At 39.5% G+C, this 17,458-nt stretch overlaps 1 long non-coding RNA gene across 3 annotated transcripts in view; it reads left to right on the top strand.

Moving 5' to 3' along the window:
- LOC142100197 (uncharacterized) overlaps window positions 1-12,323 on the top strand; it is a 61,869-nt gene extending 49,546 nt beyond the window's left edge. The window contains exons 1-3 of one of the 3 annotated variants that reach the window (XR_012678763.1): window positions 1,954-2,112; window positions 2,363-2,493; window positions 11,123-12,323. This is a non-coding gene — a long non-coding RNA (uncharacterized LOC142100197). Of the gene's footprint in view, window positions 1-1,953; window positions 2,113-2,362; window positions 2,494-11,114 lie in introns of those variants that run through there. The other 2 variants (XR_012678762.1, XR_012678764.1) reach the window with 2 other exon arrangements.
- The last annotated feature ends 5,135 nt before the right edge of the window (window positions 12,324-17,458 follow it).

Genomic DNA, 17,458 nt, shown 5'->3' with positions numbered 1-17,458 from the left:
ACAAATTTCAGGATAAATGTGACCACATGGATATGTCAAAGCAAAAGTATATTGTAGCTTTTCCCCCTTAATGTCATTGGGCCTGATTCATTAAGGAACTTAAGCAAGAAATTTCTTACTGAAGTCTCCTGGACAAAACCATGTTAAAATGCAAGGGGTGAAAATTAGTTTTCTATTTTGCACATGAGTTAAATACTGTCTGTTTTTTTCCTGTAGCGCACAAATACTTGATAGCTTATTTGTACACTGAAATTTAAAGTTGATATTTGTGTGCTATGTGAAAAAACAGGCAGTATTTAACTTATGTGCAAAATAGAAAACTAATTTTCACACCTTGCATTTTAACATGGTTTTGTCCAGGAAACTTCAGTAAGAAATTTCTTGCCCAAGTTCCTTAATGAATAAGGCCCATTATCAGGAAAATAAACAAAAGCTTGATTGTAGGGACATATAAATGCAACTTGCAATCAACTTGCGATTTAAAAAGTAGCGCTGTACTTGAGCGTAGTGCTGACGTTATTCAAATTCAAGCGGATCTCAAGATCCGTTTCGATTTCAATATGGGTGTAAGTGCGCAACTCTAAACAGTATAATAATTAACACAAATGTGGTTAGTTTAAAAAATATATAAACATACATTGCCTACTTTCGCATTCAATTGCGTTCATTGGCGTAAGATCATCATCATCATTTATTTATATAGCGCCACTAATTCCGCAGCGCTGTACAGAGAACTCATTCACATCAGTAAGATTAGTTTCTGAGCATGCGCAGAGCCATTCACGCAAGATTCACGTCCAAACATGAATCAGGCCCATAATGTCAATCTATTTAATATCCATGCAGAAAATCTTGGACCAATACAATGGGGTAAAACGCAGTTATATTGCCCTCGTATTATAATGCACCAAACATAAATATCTTAAAGTTGTGCAACAGTGATTATGAACAGACAGTGTGCACAAATGTATTTTTTTTTATTTTTTTTCAACAGTGCAAAAATAAAACAAGTGGGTGCGCGTCTATGTACTAGTCTGGCTCACTCTAGATTCAACACTTTACTATTTTTTCTTTTGACTTCGTTGAAAAAAAAAGAAATTGTGCAAACCACCTGCTTAAAATCAATGCAGGGTCCTGCAGAACATTATGTTATGTGCAAATGCTCCTCACTGCACACTTTGCGCGTAACACAGAGCGCAGATAGATTGTGGTTTTTGGAATTGAAGCTGGAAAAATAGGTGCTTCATTTCAGAAAACGTCATTTGCACTGGGGACCCTTTAGTGATTTACTTTTAAATAATATAGTATAATATTTAATATAATGTACCGTGATTTTAGTTCAGCTTTTGTCAGCTTTAGAGTGTGGCTGTTTTTTGGGGGATTTTTGCCTGAAAACACAATTCAGTGTAAAGAGAAGGTGTTTCCTGGGAGCAGAACGGAGTATCCTGGAATGCACTGGTTAAATGTCCTTGTTGCCCGGATCGGCTGTATCCTGAAATGATGCAAGTCTGATAAACATTACAGTCAACGGAAAGTCAAAAGCCAAAATTCACATTGAATCACAAGATCAGGAACCAGATAGATGTCAGTTCTCATATTTCATTTTTATGTTGTGGATTTATTTTTTTATGCTGTACAACAATTATAATATGTTGCGAACAACATCTATTATTTCATTATTACATTATCTAACATTCTATAAGACTGTAAGCTCTCTGACTCAGGGTCCTCTCTCTTTCTGTCTTTACTTCTCTCCCACCTCATCCACCTGTACATCCTTGTATCTTGCCTCTTGTGTGTTCGATCCATACCTCACCTATTATGTCATATATTATGCTCCATTTTTTGATATTGTTGCATTAATATTCCAGAGTGATCTGTGTTTAGCCTTTGCTTGTTTCTGTATTTTGTTTGTTGGTCCTCTATATTTTTGTACTAAGCTCCTTGTCCGCACTGAACAATATAAGCGGGAGGCGTAAACGACAGAGGACGTATTCACGTGCGAAACGGAATATGTGGACGCATTGTCTACCCCTAAGCAGACAGCAGAAAAATAAGACTTAAAGTGATAATAATGGAAAATGCGATGAAGATAATATAAGAATGTCAAAGGTGCGTAGAGAGCTGGTAATCAATGGTTCAATCCCTGACAGCTTGCAGTAGGATTATGTATTTAATGCAACACTAAAGGCCAGCATCGAATACCCTAAATATACATATAAAAGAGAACATTTGTCCGCAGTTACCAATGTCTGAAGTTGAGCACAATTACTTGTTTCCATGCAATATTTCTGATTTGTCACTACTGCGTTATTATGAAACCTCTTTCTCTATTTTTCACTTACTCTGCTCGATTGCGAAGATTAATCTTGGCCCCAAGAAGTCAGATCTCCAGGTGCCAGCTGTGGGAATGCATGGTACCCAAATACAGTGTGTACATACGCTGATTCTCCCTCGCCACATACAGTAACCAGGATCAGAGAATTACAAAATGTAAGTTTATTCGTCATTATACAGTATTTATCTGAACATTTGTCATGATACCACCCCAAGTGGCACCAGAATGGTTTTGTCAGAAATCTGTCACAAAGGGAACTATTTATGACCTATTCATCATCATCACCATTTATTTATATAGCGCCACTAATTCCACAGCGCTGTACAGAGAACTCACTCACATCAGTCCCTGCCCCATTGGAGCTTACAGTCTAAATTCCCTAAAACACACAGACACACACACACACACACACACACACACACAGACTAGGGTCAATTTGTTAACAGCCAATTAACCTACTAGTATGTTTTTGGAGTGTGGGAGGAAACCGGAGCACCCGGAGGAAACCCATGCAAACACGGGGAGAACATACAAACTCCTCACAGATAAGGCCATGGTCAGAATTGAACTCATGACCCCAGTACTGTAAGGCAGAAGTGCTAACCACTTAGCCACCGTGCTGCAAGACCTATTGCATTTTCTTCACATTAATTATCATTTCTTTTAGTAATGAATTAACGAGCCTATTTATTAAAATTGTTCAGCTGGCACAGCGTCTCTGACGGGAGCCTGTCGTGGCGAATAATCTATAGTAAAGCGATCGCAATCGTGATCACCTTACAGGTTCTGACCTGAGGACTTTGCACAATTTGCGATGGGAGGGAGGGAAGGAGCACAAAGCCTGCTGGGAAGGGATCCGAAGATCTCTGGTCTACGATGCTCTCCCCATAGGATAGAATGACTAACGACTTCTTCAAATGGCGCTAGCTGTTGGGGTCAAACTCAGAATTTTGGAGCTTAATAAATAGGACATTTTCACAGTCCCCATAGTCACTAATGGGGACTTCATTTGTGATCGAGGATGCTGGGAACCTCATCCGATATCTGCCGCGATCCTCTAATAATCAATAGCCTTGTTACTTTAAAATGCGGTAATTTACCGGGATTAAAACCTCTTAGGAGATTCATAAAGAGGCCCTCTAATGTCTCCTTCACCGACTCTTACCCAAGAAACCGTGAACCAACTTGAGGACAGGTTTTTAAAAAATCCTGGAATGTACTATAAGTTATCCTAAATGTATAATACCACCATTGATAAAAGATATAAAAAGGTTTGAAAACAGGAAACTTGGCAGAGCGGAGGGGTCCAGCAGCTTTTATCTGTCAAACTCGCTGTTCTGAGGCTTCTAGGAAACTCTTGGATGTGATCTGTGCACTTATTAACTCCCGGGGGCCCCTTGTGTCCAGATATTTTTATGTTGCAGGGTGTGTCTGTCTTTTCTTTGGGACAGTTTCAGTTTCTGCTGTTTAAAACCTATTTCCACACATCACGGCAGCGTTTTAGTTTCGCAAGAATACAGGAGGTTCCTGGGTAGTGGATGCCTTTGGTTTTCATTCTTCAGAAAAAGAAATTAACTCAGGTTTCTGTTCTTGTGTTAGGACTCTGGCAAACCCCCTCCTCCCCCTCTATGGTTATCATAAACCAGGCTGGGGGGATTGGACAGAGGCGGCGTAATAGACTGTTCTCTGCAACAGCATTTTGAAAAACAAAAAGGAAATTGTAGATAGTAATATTATATTTAATGTACCAAGTGCCAGAATCTAAAATGACTATAAGAATTTTACTAACACGGACACAAGTTACTGAGTCATCGACCAATAGTAAACATTTCCTTCTCTATTTTTTAAAAAATGCACTTATTTTACTCTATTGCGGCCGCATAGATTAACAGGTCAATATGGCAGTGACTGTGCGGTATAAACTGTTGCTCCTGTTTGTAGACGCTGACAGAATCATGGTAGGGATAGGAACTGATGATAGCTGAAAGCCACCTATGAAATGCGTTTATAATGCCAACGCAGAAACAAGATTTTGTGTTGCGTGATGAGACATTTAAATGAACTTTAAGGGGTGGAGACTGCACCTCTAAAGCGGAGTTCATGGTTTAGAGGGTGATCGCCAAACAATTTTATTTCTGCACGTCCTCAGTGCCTCATACCTCGGAGACATCGCTAATCCCCAGTGAATGAATAGGCTGCCTTTTTATTAATATTCATATATTTATTTTGCATCCTGTTTCTTAATCAGCGCTTTCAGACCTAACGCTATATAAATAAAATTATTATTATAATTACTGGTTCACAAACAGAAATGGCTGCCTCCGAAGTAGGTAGATGACAGCTGCCTGGCCAACCTGTGGTTCTCTAGGTGTTGTGAAACTACAAGTCCCAACATACCCTGCCTTGCTATAAGCTGGCTATCTTTTGGCAAAGTCACATGAGGCTTGTAGTTTTACAACTCCTGCAGAACGAGATCTCCTCAGTAAGGAGCTTACAGCACACGGGGGAAGGACTACAATGACAGGACGACAGAAAGAGGTAAGCACTTGGGGTGGGGGGCGGGGGGGGGCTCACAGGGGAATGAAGGCCCCCTTTGCCCAGGTGCCTCTATTCCTTTAATCCGGCCCTGTTTAGGACATTAGTTTAAATTAAGCTGTTGTTGTTCAAAGAGCATGAGGCAACACAGATGATTGTCCAATAAAGGTCTATAACGGTCTGTCCAATAACAGGAAAGCCGGGAGATTATCTGCTTCTGTTAGAAGGCACATACTGACCCCAAAAAATGTCCCATCCTGACCTTTCATGCTGCAGGGACACTCCAGTCCGTTCAATGTAATCAGCGCTGGGGAAGCCGAAGGTACAAGGTGTTCATGGAACAAACATAAGGACTTCTCAACAAACCTCTTGTGGACATCAATAAACTCTCCAGGGACTGTGCTAATGAGCCAAATGATGATGACAAAATGGGTTAATGTTAGAAAGACTCATGAAGACTCATCGGAAGAGGAAATACACCGTATTATTATGTCACATTTTGTACTGATTACGCAAAAAAATCATTTAGAATTTTACTCTTACAATTTTCTTGATTTTAACGTTCCTCCTTAGATTACAAAAGCAGCGAGTGCTGAGACACTAAGGGGCAGCACGGTGGCTCAGTGGTTAGCACCTCTGCCTCACAGCGCTGAGGTCATGCGTTTGATTCCAGACCATGGCCTTATCTGTGTGGAGATTGTATGTTCTCCCCGTGTTTGTGCGGGTTTCCTCCCACACTCCAAAAACCTATTAGTAGGTTATTTAGCTGATAGCAAATGGACCCTAATCGGTGCATGTGTGTTAGGGACTTTAGACTGTAAGCTCCAGTGGGGCAGGGACTGATGTGAGTGAGTTCTCTGTACAGCGCTGTAGAAATATTGGTGCTATATGAATAGCTGATGATAGTATGTGCACATTTTGTACAGAAAAAGACTCATGCTTTTTGATGTTCTACACAGCTTGTGATATAAGGGTCGGTCCCGCAAGATCAGTTTTCAAATTATAATGATATGATAATACTAAAGCAAACCGCAAACATGCAGACAACAGTGGACATCTACCGAGCAAATTTGTAGGCGTGCCTGAAAACCATACAACCGGTTCATCAGATCATTCTCAGACTTTCCAATTTTGGGGTCACACACACAGCGATATTGAGTCAATTTACCAATACCACCATGAATATTGCTGCATGTGTAACCAGCAGTAAGTGGCTTGGTAAAAACTATTATATACTATCAGCTATTACCACATACAAACAAACATGTTTTGTTTGTTTTTTGTTTTTTAATCTAAATGGTTAATGTGGAGTATCTATTTAGAACCCAGCCTTATGAGGTTATTATTTTGTTTTTCCCTAAATGGACAGGTTATGTACAACTACTGTAGAAATTAGAGATGCTCAGGCTCGGTTTTCTGAAAACCGAGCCCATCCAAACTTAAGGGATTCCAGTAGGCTCGCGAGCCGGCTCGGTATCTCCGCGCGTCCTCGGATCTGAATCGAGACAAAATTTCATTGTTGCATTGTCAGATCTCGCAGGTTTTGGATTCCATAAGTACCTCCCTCCCCAGGAGATCCAGTGCCATTGCTCACACAGAAACAGGGGTAGCAGTGTTCTTGTCACTCTCCAGTCTCCAGTGACATTGCTCGGTGTCATTGCTCATACAGAAACAGGAGGGGTATCAGTGTTCTTGTCACTCTCCAGTCTCCAGTGACATTGCTCTGTGTCATTGCTCAAACAGAAACAGGAGGGGTAGCAGTGTTCTTGTCTCTCTCCAGTCTCCAGTGACATTGCTCGGTGTCATTGCTCATACAGAAACAGGAAGGGTAGCAGTGTTCTTGTCACTCTCCAGTCTCCAGTGACATTGCTCGGTGTCATTGCTCATACAGAAACAGGAAGGGTAGCAGTGTTCTTGTCACTCTCCAGTCTCCAGTGACATTGCTCGGTGCCATTGCTCATACAGAAACAGGAGGGGTAGCAGTGTTCTTGTCACTTGACAAAAATTTACTGAAAATTATTAGAAATTAATGTTATTGAGGTTAATAATAATGTAGGGATAAAAAATAGCAAAATTATGGGATTTTAGCAAAAAAAAAATAGGAACGCAAGGGCGGTTTTGCCAAAACCAAAACCAAAATACGAAGTTACTTCAGATCCAAAACCAAAACACGGGGGTCAGTGAACATCTCTAGTATAAATACACTACAAGTAGACAGCCCAGTCCTCCATAGCTGAAACCCACATTTCTATCCAGGAATGAAAATATCTCATCAGTGACAAGGAATTATATGGGTAATATATAGGTAGGACCACCATACATCTACTATTCCGTAGATGTGTAGTGTGTTCAGGTCTCATATTTTTATGTCTATTTTTATATTTTTATATTGTTATATTCTTTAATATTTATAATTTTATTATTCCCAACAATGCACTCTAAGGAAAAAGAAAACTACAATCCTAAGCGAATATAGGAGGACAGATATCAGCAATATAACATGCTGTAAAGTGGTGACATTGGGGACCGGATCAAAGACGTGCTCCAAATATAGAGAGAATCTGCCTAACCTGAACCTCTCCTGTTTGTACATTTGTTTCTTGACAACCATCCAATGTAACATTCCCACCTCCATCAGAGTAACGTGCCCAGTAACATCTGAGGTCTCTCAGCCAATCAGAAATCCCACAGGACACAACTGCTTAATCCTAGAATCCTTTTCTGAGAATTGTATTGTACCTGAGGGAAGATGGGACATGGCTAATGACACTCTACAGTTGTAGCTGGTACAAAGAGACGTTCCGTGAAACATGAAATTAGACTGAGCAACGTCCCCTTCTACTATGTTACTTATTTAAACAGGAAGGAGGTCATGTAAATGTATCCTAAACGGTATATAAAAAAAATGTCACACATGAACACAAATTAAACTATAGACTATAGATTAAGTGATTCTAGATAAAACTCCAGGAAGATGACATAACCCTACGGTGTTACCTGAAAACATTACTAGTTCTTTGTGTAGATGTTCATCGTAATAAGTGCTCTCTAGGCCACTTGCTGATCAGATGTTGATACCAATCAACATCTGATGGAGATCTTTCAGATGACCATTGGGACAGCTGTAAAGACAAACAAAGGCCATATCTTGCCATGTCATTGTCCAACCATACTAACTGTGCCCAGCAGTGCCTCAGTGGTTATTTGGCTCAAGAGGCTGCGACTTCCAATCTGACATAGAGCCAAACTTTCAGATTGGCAAGCTCGATCTACCTGTGTATGGGCAACTACTTTTCTGCACGACCAGTGCTACATAGATTTAATATACCTGCAAAAACAGTGCCTAATGTGTAGGAATGACAATCCTCTCTTTATAACAGCAGATGTTCATGAATTAAGGGATTAAATACAATAAATCAAAATGCGTAGCTTCATGGTTTTTATGATAACCTATAAAATATTTCAATATATATCTGTGAAGGGTTAGATTCTGAAGATTGTCAAAGTTTACAAACTGATACATTTGTTCCCTGTGAGAAAAAAACGCAGCCTACTGCCCTTGTAGACGATGTCTTTTGCTCCGATCAACTGGATTTGGATTGGATTGGATTTAGCGAGGTGGTTGGATAAGCACCTAGGAAGATCAGAACATTAGAACGATCACAGGTAGAGATGCCCGAAAAAATGTCAACCGCTTTCTAATTCGATTCAATTTTGAGAATTCTGTGGTCGAAAATGTGTTTGCAGAACAGTCTTCAATATACGCTGAATTGATTTTATGGTTCAAAAGCCCATCGACCATGTGTGAACCAGCACAATTATTTGAAGTCTGTCTCGATAACATGTGAACCGGCTTGTCTGTGGTCTTATACTCTCCCATGGTTGAACCTTGCTCTGATTCATCTCAATTTTTTTAATCATTCGAAAATTTTAAGAAATTCCATCAAATATTTTTTTTTCCAATTCTATAAATCACCTTGAGAAACAGTTTACAAGTGGATTGACCATCTCTATTCAACGGTAGCCAATCAGAGGATTAGAACATTAACAGTACTAGACCAACCTGTAGCCAATCAGCGTATTAGAATGTTCACAGTCATAGACCAACCTATAGCCAGCAATAACAGGTATAGACCAACCTGTAGCCAATCACAAACCACCCTACTTTCCTGATTTCCATGGTGCAGTAATGAATTTGTGCGTGACCTATGTGAAAATGTGTGTGGCCCGGTGGGAAGTGCCATAGATTAACTACTAGAGCTTGGTTTGGGCAGATCAAACAAGGACAGGGCCTAATGTGCTAATTCTCTAATTGGGACCAATTATAACACAAGTTATTAAATGTAGCTAACATCTGCTACAGAAACAACAAATAATGTGTATGTGAAATATGACTTTGTGTATGTAACTTGTTCAACATAGGAAGCAAGTACTTGTGTTGATTAGCCTACAAAAATCCCATTTCCCCTAGAACAAAACGCTCCTCTACTGATAAATATACTTTTCTCCAGATACTTAAGTTCATGTTATGTAACTTCCCAAGAGAACAGTCCAGATTTTCAGTTGCTAGGTTACACCGAGTTACATTTCGAGAAAGGGCCAAGCGTCTCGTGCAGACCAGATGTTGATCATACCAGCCGGACCTGCACATTGCCTTCCCTTATCAAGTCTCACAATATGTATTACGATCTGTGTTCTTGGAGGGCTCCCAGCTTCACACCCCTGACGGCCCCGCGTGTGAGCTGCCCTCTTCCCTGTCAGACTTCCTGTTTGTACAAGCTGTCCCTGCTCCTGTCATATACAAGTAGGGTGAGGCAACAAATGAGGTAGGCGTGTGAAAATACACGAGATGCGGTCGCCAAGCAGAGGGAACGTTTCTTCCTTATTGGTTTTAGAACAGCCAGATGGTATCTCATGACATGAGCGCTGAAGGTCTTCGTTATCTGATTCGCCTATATCAGATAACGTGACGTTACCATAACATTATATAAAGATGTTTCAAATTGTTTCCAGCAGAATATTAAGATGGTCTTGCCTACTACTGAAGTTTAGAAGCCGTAAAATATATTTAGCAGTTAAACTATGTTAATCTAAATCTATAAGGTGCCTAAATGTTAACTATGCAAAATGATTTTGCCTAACTGAATCCAATATCCTGAGGACTACAATATGCTAGACTAATTATTGATACATGAACTATGACTTTTGCTTGAAATTGTCCTTTGAAAGCTCAGAAACACACTGAGAGGTAGATTGCAAATAAATGACTTGGCAGCATTTGTAACAATGGAAGCAATCAGACAACTGTTTGTTCCTGTGGTTAAAATGTTGCTACGGAATGTTAGTTATTCACAGTCTATTTGTCAAATGGCAGCAACAGTGTGTTTCTAAGTGTTCAAAAGGCAATTTTAGTCAAAAGTCCTATTTAAAGTGCTGAGAATTATTCAGTTAGTTGAAGTATCTAGCATTGCAATTTTAATTTGGCAACATTATTTTTCAATGGGTTTAACTTTTTAGTCTAAAAATATATTCCACTTTAAAGATTTCCAGCATACCTCAACATTGATGATGATGATGAACCATTGTTCTGTAAGGGCCTTAAGGTACCTTCTTTATTCTAAATCTGTCCCACTGACATGTCTTGAACAGTAAATTGCAAACACAGTAGTGTTCAAAGTTCAATACATTTATTAACAGTTATTTATTCTGCAGCCCACTGGAGCTTACAATCTATATTCCCTACCACACGGACACACAATAGGGTTAATTTTGCCAGGGGACAATAAACCTATTTAGTATGTCTTTAGACTATGGGAGCAAACCCAAGCATCCAGAGGAAACCAATGCAAACACATGGAGAACATACATACTCCACAAAGATAGGGTTATGGTAGGAATCAAACCCTGTGAGACAGCAATGCTAACTATTGTGCCACCGTGCTGCCCCCTCCCTTCGCTTTCAAAAAAACAAAATATGTTAAAAACGTTACTTTTGACATGGATATAAATCTCCATTGCAGTTGGCGATCCTCGGATGCAAACTGCGTAAATGGTGGACGCAAGCTGCAAATTTCGAACTGCAAGTTCGAAATGGTTTCCACCGATGATTGTAGAACGAACAAGTGTTTATGTCTTTCACTTGCTGTTAGAGAATAAAAGTATTTTACAAGCAAGTACCAGAAATCAGAAACATCTGTACTATGAACATTTTAACTCAAAGTGGATTTTAAAGAATTCTCAGTGTTTCAGTAGGTCCTACGGCACGGAAAAGTGTATATGGATGGCAAGCACAAGATTCAGCACATCCAGGGGCCAAAGGTAATGTATTTGGCCAGAGAATCCCGTTGATGGTAAGATAATAACAATATAATAACTTCTCTTACAGTCATTCCCTCTAATGATGCATAATTCTAGACGTGACGCTCTTTCCTGAAACTTTGTCACATTAGTAATAACATTCTGGGCAGCACATTGAGAAGGGTTGTGTCATTGTTGAGATTTATAAACATATAAGGTATTGTTTAGCTTGGAAACAACTGTGAAAAGATAACACCCAGCTGCAATCGCCGCTGAATCAGTTTCTCATGTAACTTTCTCCGTCAACCTTAAAATACACCTGCTGCCTACGCACAGTGGATGCGGCCATTTTTTTTAAACTGAACCAAGAATGCAGTTAAAAAAAATCATTAGGAACTAATTTTATAAATGAGGAAGGAGGTACATGGCGACTCATGCCTCAGGGATCTCAGTGTGCATAAATGACATGCATACTTAAAAAAAACAACACACCACAACTCTATGTAAACCTTGAAGTTCTAACCAATGACAATTGCTGGCTAAATTATGATTATGTAACATGTTTTACTGGCACAATAAGCAAGGGGCAAGAGAAAAGGTTGCAATATAGCTTATTAGCGTCCATTAAGAGCTGTGAGATGAATAGAAAGCACACTGTGCAGTAAGGTTAAAGCAGGAAAATTGTATTTAGATTAAAGTAAACGTGCAGGATAATTATTAGCTGTACTGACAGCAGATAAGACGAGTGACCCTGCCAAGTTCATCAAGTGAGAGGTGGTATTATCTGCCAAGGCAGGCTGACACTAATACAGCACTCGTAATGGCCATAAGCGAAAGGATTATTTCTGGTCACTATCGGTGCCAATCGAGCACTTTATATGAGATTACTTGTTTGTTTGGCTGCTTTCTACAATTTTGTATTTTGCAACGTTTTGCCATATACATGCTTTTCTTTTTTTAAGCAAACATCAAGAGTATTGTTAAGTCAACAATTCAAATGTAGACAGTATTATTAGGTAAACAATAATATCCCTATTCATATTCCTAACCCCATCCCTAACTCTATTCCTAACCCTAACATTAACCATACAATACTGTCAACATTTGAACTGTCTATGTAATGTTGTCAACTTTCTGAATGTCGACCAAATGAATGTCTTATTTGAGGGCAGATGAGTTTACGGACAGTGAGCATTGGTGTTTCCTTTTCTATGGTAATCGTTGTGCCGCTTGAACTATTACCTGTTATAGATTGTGAAACTACAGAAGACATAGAAGTTGACAGATGTGTTAATGTAAAGGTCACTGTCAGCAACATTGTGCATAATTTGTGAGTATTCCGTACAACTATGATGAAGGGATGGACCTAAAGTGGAAGTAGACAGGAGTTCCACAAGCACCAACATGCCTAAGCAGTCAATGCCTTGCTGGCACTTGTAGTTCCACAATAGTATCAAGGGTTCCAGGGTGAATCCCAGGAGGGTGGGGGGTGATCATGTTCTTCGAGAGCTCTCTCTGTGTATCGAAAATATATCTAGAGTGTAGTAAACTTTGCCTGGTATAAATTGACGGCACAGTTTAAAACCCGCTTAGTCATGTCCCTACAGTACTCGACGTACGTCTGTTGTCCCCGATCCACCTCTCTAAAACAATTAATAAAATATATGTGGGGGATGTTTGTTAGTCTTTACTAACGGTTTCCCATTCATATTTTAAGCTGCTCGGAAGGATAACAAAAAGACTAACATCCGAACATTCAAAAACATCAGAGATAGCAATACCGAAGATGATGACAATGCTGAGGATTCGGATAATAAGACCATTCCGGAAGAAAGGAAGGGGTTAGGGAACCTTTTTAATTAATTGTTATCTGTAAGAAGCAATTATGCAAGTAAAAACAAGGAAACTGCAAATGTCAGAGAGAAAGAGGAAGCGAGTGAAGACCAAGGTGATCATAAACAGGAAAAGGAAGTAAGAGAGAAAAAGTATACAACAAAGTACAAGAAAAGGGAGAAGGCTGGAAAGGGTAAGAAGTTAAAAGAAAAATTTAAGGAAAAAAAGAACAAAACGAAGGAAGTGAACGATGAAGTCAATAAGAAAATTAAGAAAAAGACAGAAGAGCTTAAAGAGAAATATAAAGGCAGAACAAAGAAAAGTGAGAAAGATAAGGGAGAGAAGAAAGAGAAAGGAACAAAAAAGGTGGCGATCAACAAGGCGAAACAAACTATGTCCAACTTGAAGGAAAAATTAAAGTAAAAAAATATGAAGCTTCAGGTAAAAGGGCAGAAACTGAAGATCGCGAAACTGAAGAAGCTGAAAATCAAAATAATTAAAATGCCCAAGATCAAAGTAAAAAAAATACGCCTCTTCAAAAAGAAGCGATAACAACTAAGTGAGACCTGAAGAGGCAATACTTTATTATATTTATTTTTTGTCTCACCAAATAAATACTTTAAAAAAACACAAGGATCTGTAAGAGAGAATTATCCAAGTAAAAACAAGGAAATGCCAAATGTCAGAGAGAAAGAGGAAGCGAGTGAAGACCAAGGTGATCAGGAACAGGAAGAGAGAGAGAGAAAAAGGTTACAACAAAGGACAAGAAAAGGGAGAAGGCTGGAAAGGGGAAGAAGCTGAAAGCAAAATTGAAGGAAAAGATGAACAAGACGAAGGAAGTAACAGATGAAGTCACTAAGAAAATTTTTAAAAAAAGCTTAAAGAGAAATTTAAAGACAAGAGATAAAAAAAGTGAGAAAGATAAGGGAGGGAAGAACGAGACAGGAAAGATAAAGGTAGCGAAACAAACTATGTCCAACATAAAGGACAAATTAAAGTCGAAAAAAATGAAGCTCCAGGCAAAAGGGCAGAAACTGAAGATAGCGAAACTTAAAACGCTGAAAATCAAAACAATAAAAATGCGCAAGATCAAAAAGATCAAAGTAAAAAAAATGACAGCTCTTCAAAAAGAAGCAATAACAACTAAGTGAGACCTGAAGAGGCAATACTTTATAACATTTATTTTTTGTCTCACAAAATAAACACTTTAAAAAAACACAAGGATTCCCTAGATATTATTAATGATATAACTGCTGGTCCTGGACATTTAGAATATGGTGTGATTGTGTAACCTTGTGCTGACCTTGTTCCTCTCACTGCATAGAAACATGATGAGATGGTGGGAAGAGGGAAATGTCTATTTAATCAGAGAGGGGACAAAGCTACTATTTCCCTCCTTAATGTGTGGACACAGTTCTACATGAAGGTCCTGTTTAACAAACTGAAAAGGCTTCTAGGGATCCACAGGGATCGGGTGGGATTTGTCCAACCTATGGAGACAAGTGAAAATTCTTTAGGAGCTCATAGTTTAATTAATGATGCTAAATGTTATGGTCTCCCTCTAGCTTACTACCAACATGGAGAAACCAGAATGATAGACTGGTAGAACCACTTGGACAGTAGAACATGGGTTTTGCTTGTAAGATGGGTTAAGGCCGAGTCTAACTCTTTGGTCAGAGAAGATGCTAAAGACTGGCTCTTATCCATGTCTGATAACCAGACTTACCTGGTGGTTCAAGGACTCAATTATTGCATATAGGGATTTCTCCCCTCCCGGCTCGCCTCAACTATCACTTACTGGTTTTAGCCATTTTCCTACAAAAAAGGGAAGAGAACAGAGGGCTAACTCCTGCCTCCATCACATTCTAGAGGGTGATGCTTATAGGTCTCTGACCTGAGGGAAATATTGCTCCACAAACCGTGCATATAAACACTGCCTATAACAGCATTACAATATATTCCTAGCTCATGCGTGCATAGGATACCAACATATACCTATGATTGGGAAAGGGAAATTGGTATCACCTGTTTGGCTTTCCAGAAGCAAAAAGTCCCCTATCTTGACCATGTGTCCTCCAGAAGCTCAAAGGTAGAGACATAAAACTTGATAGCTTTATTTTTACACTGAAATGTAAAGTTGATCTAGGACGTGCCCTACCCCAACTATAAATCTGTCCCCACATTTTAAATGTACCTCTCTCTCCAATGCAATGGTTTTGCCAAGGTGAAAATTTACTCCTTTTTTATGCTTTTCACTCATTATTGACTCAGGCCTTTTTGGTGTTTTCCCCATTATTTTCTATTACTGTAAATAGGTGCTGTGAATGCTAAAAGTGATCCTCACCCACATACTGCTTGATCCATGGGTGGTATCATCCCACTACACTTAGTATTCTTATTGGACATAACACTGAGAGAATGACGGACTCTCCAGATTATTTTTCACAGTCTGGAAGCCGTAATTTTAGCTAAATGCTTGAAGTCCTGATTTAAGAGAGACATTGGTCAGGTAACTAGTTCTACACTTTTTTGGTTTGGGATGGTAAATGCTTATTTTAAATATGGGTAATTTAAAGTCCTTCGGTATTTGCAGTGGACACCTCACCTACACATGGCAAAGAACCTTAATAATGTTACTGGTTCTTAGTGAATGGATAAGCTGCACTTGTAAAGGGGTCTGTGTGCAAATCACCATTTCTGGAGAGCTGCGGAAGTGTCCCTGTACTAGCTGCAGTCATGCTGAAAAGAACATGGCTGCAGGGACCTTTCCTGTACAACACAACACTACACAACACACACTCTAACAAGTGGATGGCAATGATTAAAGTTCCACCATACACATACAGCATACATCGACATCCCTTCCTTTTGTTACATAAAGAACAGGAAACAGGTGTGTGGGTATAAGACAGTGTGACAGGTGTTTAACGCTGGAACAGTGTGCAACGCAGAACAAACATGAACTGAGAAAATAGGAGGTTAACTAACATAGTCCTGGAATTTTGGATTAGTCCTGAAAATTCTCCCAGACCTGGTGACAATGAATGGGGCTAGTGGTGTGTCCGTTTGTCTGAACAGGTTCACTATTGGGCAGGGGGATGGAACTGTCCTACACACCAATAGATGTTTCTCCGGGGGACCCACTGTCCATGGTGAGGGGTGTTCTGACACCCTCAGAGGCGACGCCTATTGGGCTTATAAAAAGCAGTCAGATTGCACCACATAGCTGTTGGGCCGGTTGGAACATCCCTGCCCAGTCCCGGCTCTATCAAACCCTACAGGGGTCTGGATGGGGAAGATCTGCCCAAGGGATGACGGTCTCAGACGATGGGATGTTTTATCATGAGTCGCTGCAACCTGGAATTCTACAGAGCATCTTGCTCGTTGTTTTCAACTTGTGGTCTAAGTTTGAACTTAGTGGGGGAAATGAAGGTGCGGGTGGACAAGAGGCGCCGAGCAGGAGAGGGAAGTTCATCTCTCGTTGTGTTTCTGAAATTGAGGAGCGCCATAAACACAACAGAACTATGTCTTCAAAATTTGTCTAACAAGTGGGGGAAGGGGATGAATGGAGCTAAGCAGATCAGGGGTTTTTCCTTGCTGTGTGTGGGCTAGGTACATCAATGTGTCTAGTTTTACACCTACTGCAAACAACAATAATTCACTTTGCAGGATGAGACTATTTAAATGAGACTGAAGTCGTTGTGAAGGTGCATTTAAAGAGTCGAATTCCACCTCATTACTACCTCTTGCTGGATGTGATATATATGTTCGAAAGTTACATGGTCTACAATAATATGGTCGACACCACAATATAGATAGGGTTGGAAATTCGACAATAATGACTTCAACAGTATTATTAGGTTGAAAATTCAAATATAGACAGTACTATTAGGTTGACAATAGTATTCCTAACCCTATCACTAACCCCAACCTTAAATATTTAATATTTTACTTGACGCTGGATTAGCGCTCCCTAGGATGGGGGAAGGGGTTTGTCTTACTTTCCCTAAATTAGTGAATACAATTCTCCAAATTAAGAGATAAGGGGCAAAGGATAGGTATAAAGTGAACAGACAAGGCATATATAGGTTGTAAGTTAAAAATTGTCCAAATTTGTGTCCACTGTTCTAGTACTAAGGGTAAGTGCACTTCCATGTCATTTTTGCCACTAATTCAATATTAATATGTGCTGCATATATATTGTAAATGCGTCGGTGAATCTGGATTTACAATATTGGTATATTTATAAGATGTAGCAGAATAGATCATATAAATAACACAATCAATGTTTTCGGCAGTGTTCAGTACCAGATAACTTAAACCTAATGCGATTTAATATTCCCCCCGTGAATCACTTAAAACTAAATGTGATACCTCGTTTGCTGGTGTTGTACACGGCTAATAGCCTAAAACTGTAATGCTATAGTTCCTTGATTCCCCATCTCCTGCTCGGAG

The sequence above is a fragment of the Mixophyes fleayi genome, chromosome 8 (genome assembly GCF_038048845.1).
Source record: "Mixophyes fleayi isolate aMixFle1 chromosome 8, aMixFle1.hap1, whole genome shotgun sequence".
In the NCBI taxonomy this organism is placed as follows: Eukaryota; Metazoa; Chordata; class Amphibia; order Anura; family Limnodynastidae; genus Mixophyes; species Mixophyes fleayi.
The sequence above is the reverse complement of the archived record's forward strand: the minus strand, read 5'-3'. Positions and strand labels throughout refer to the sequence as shown.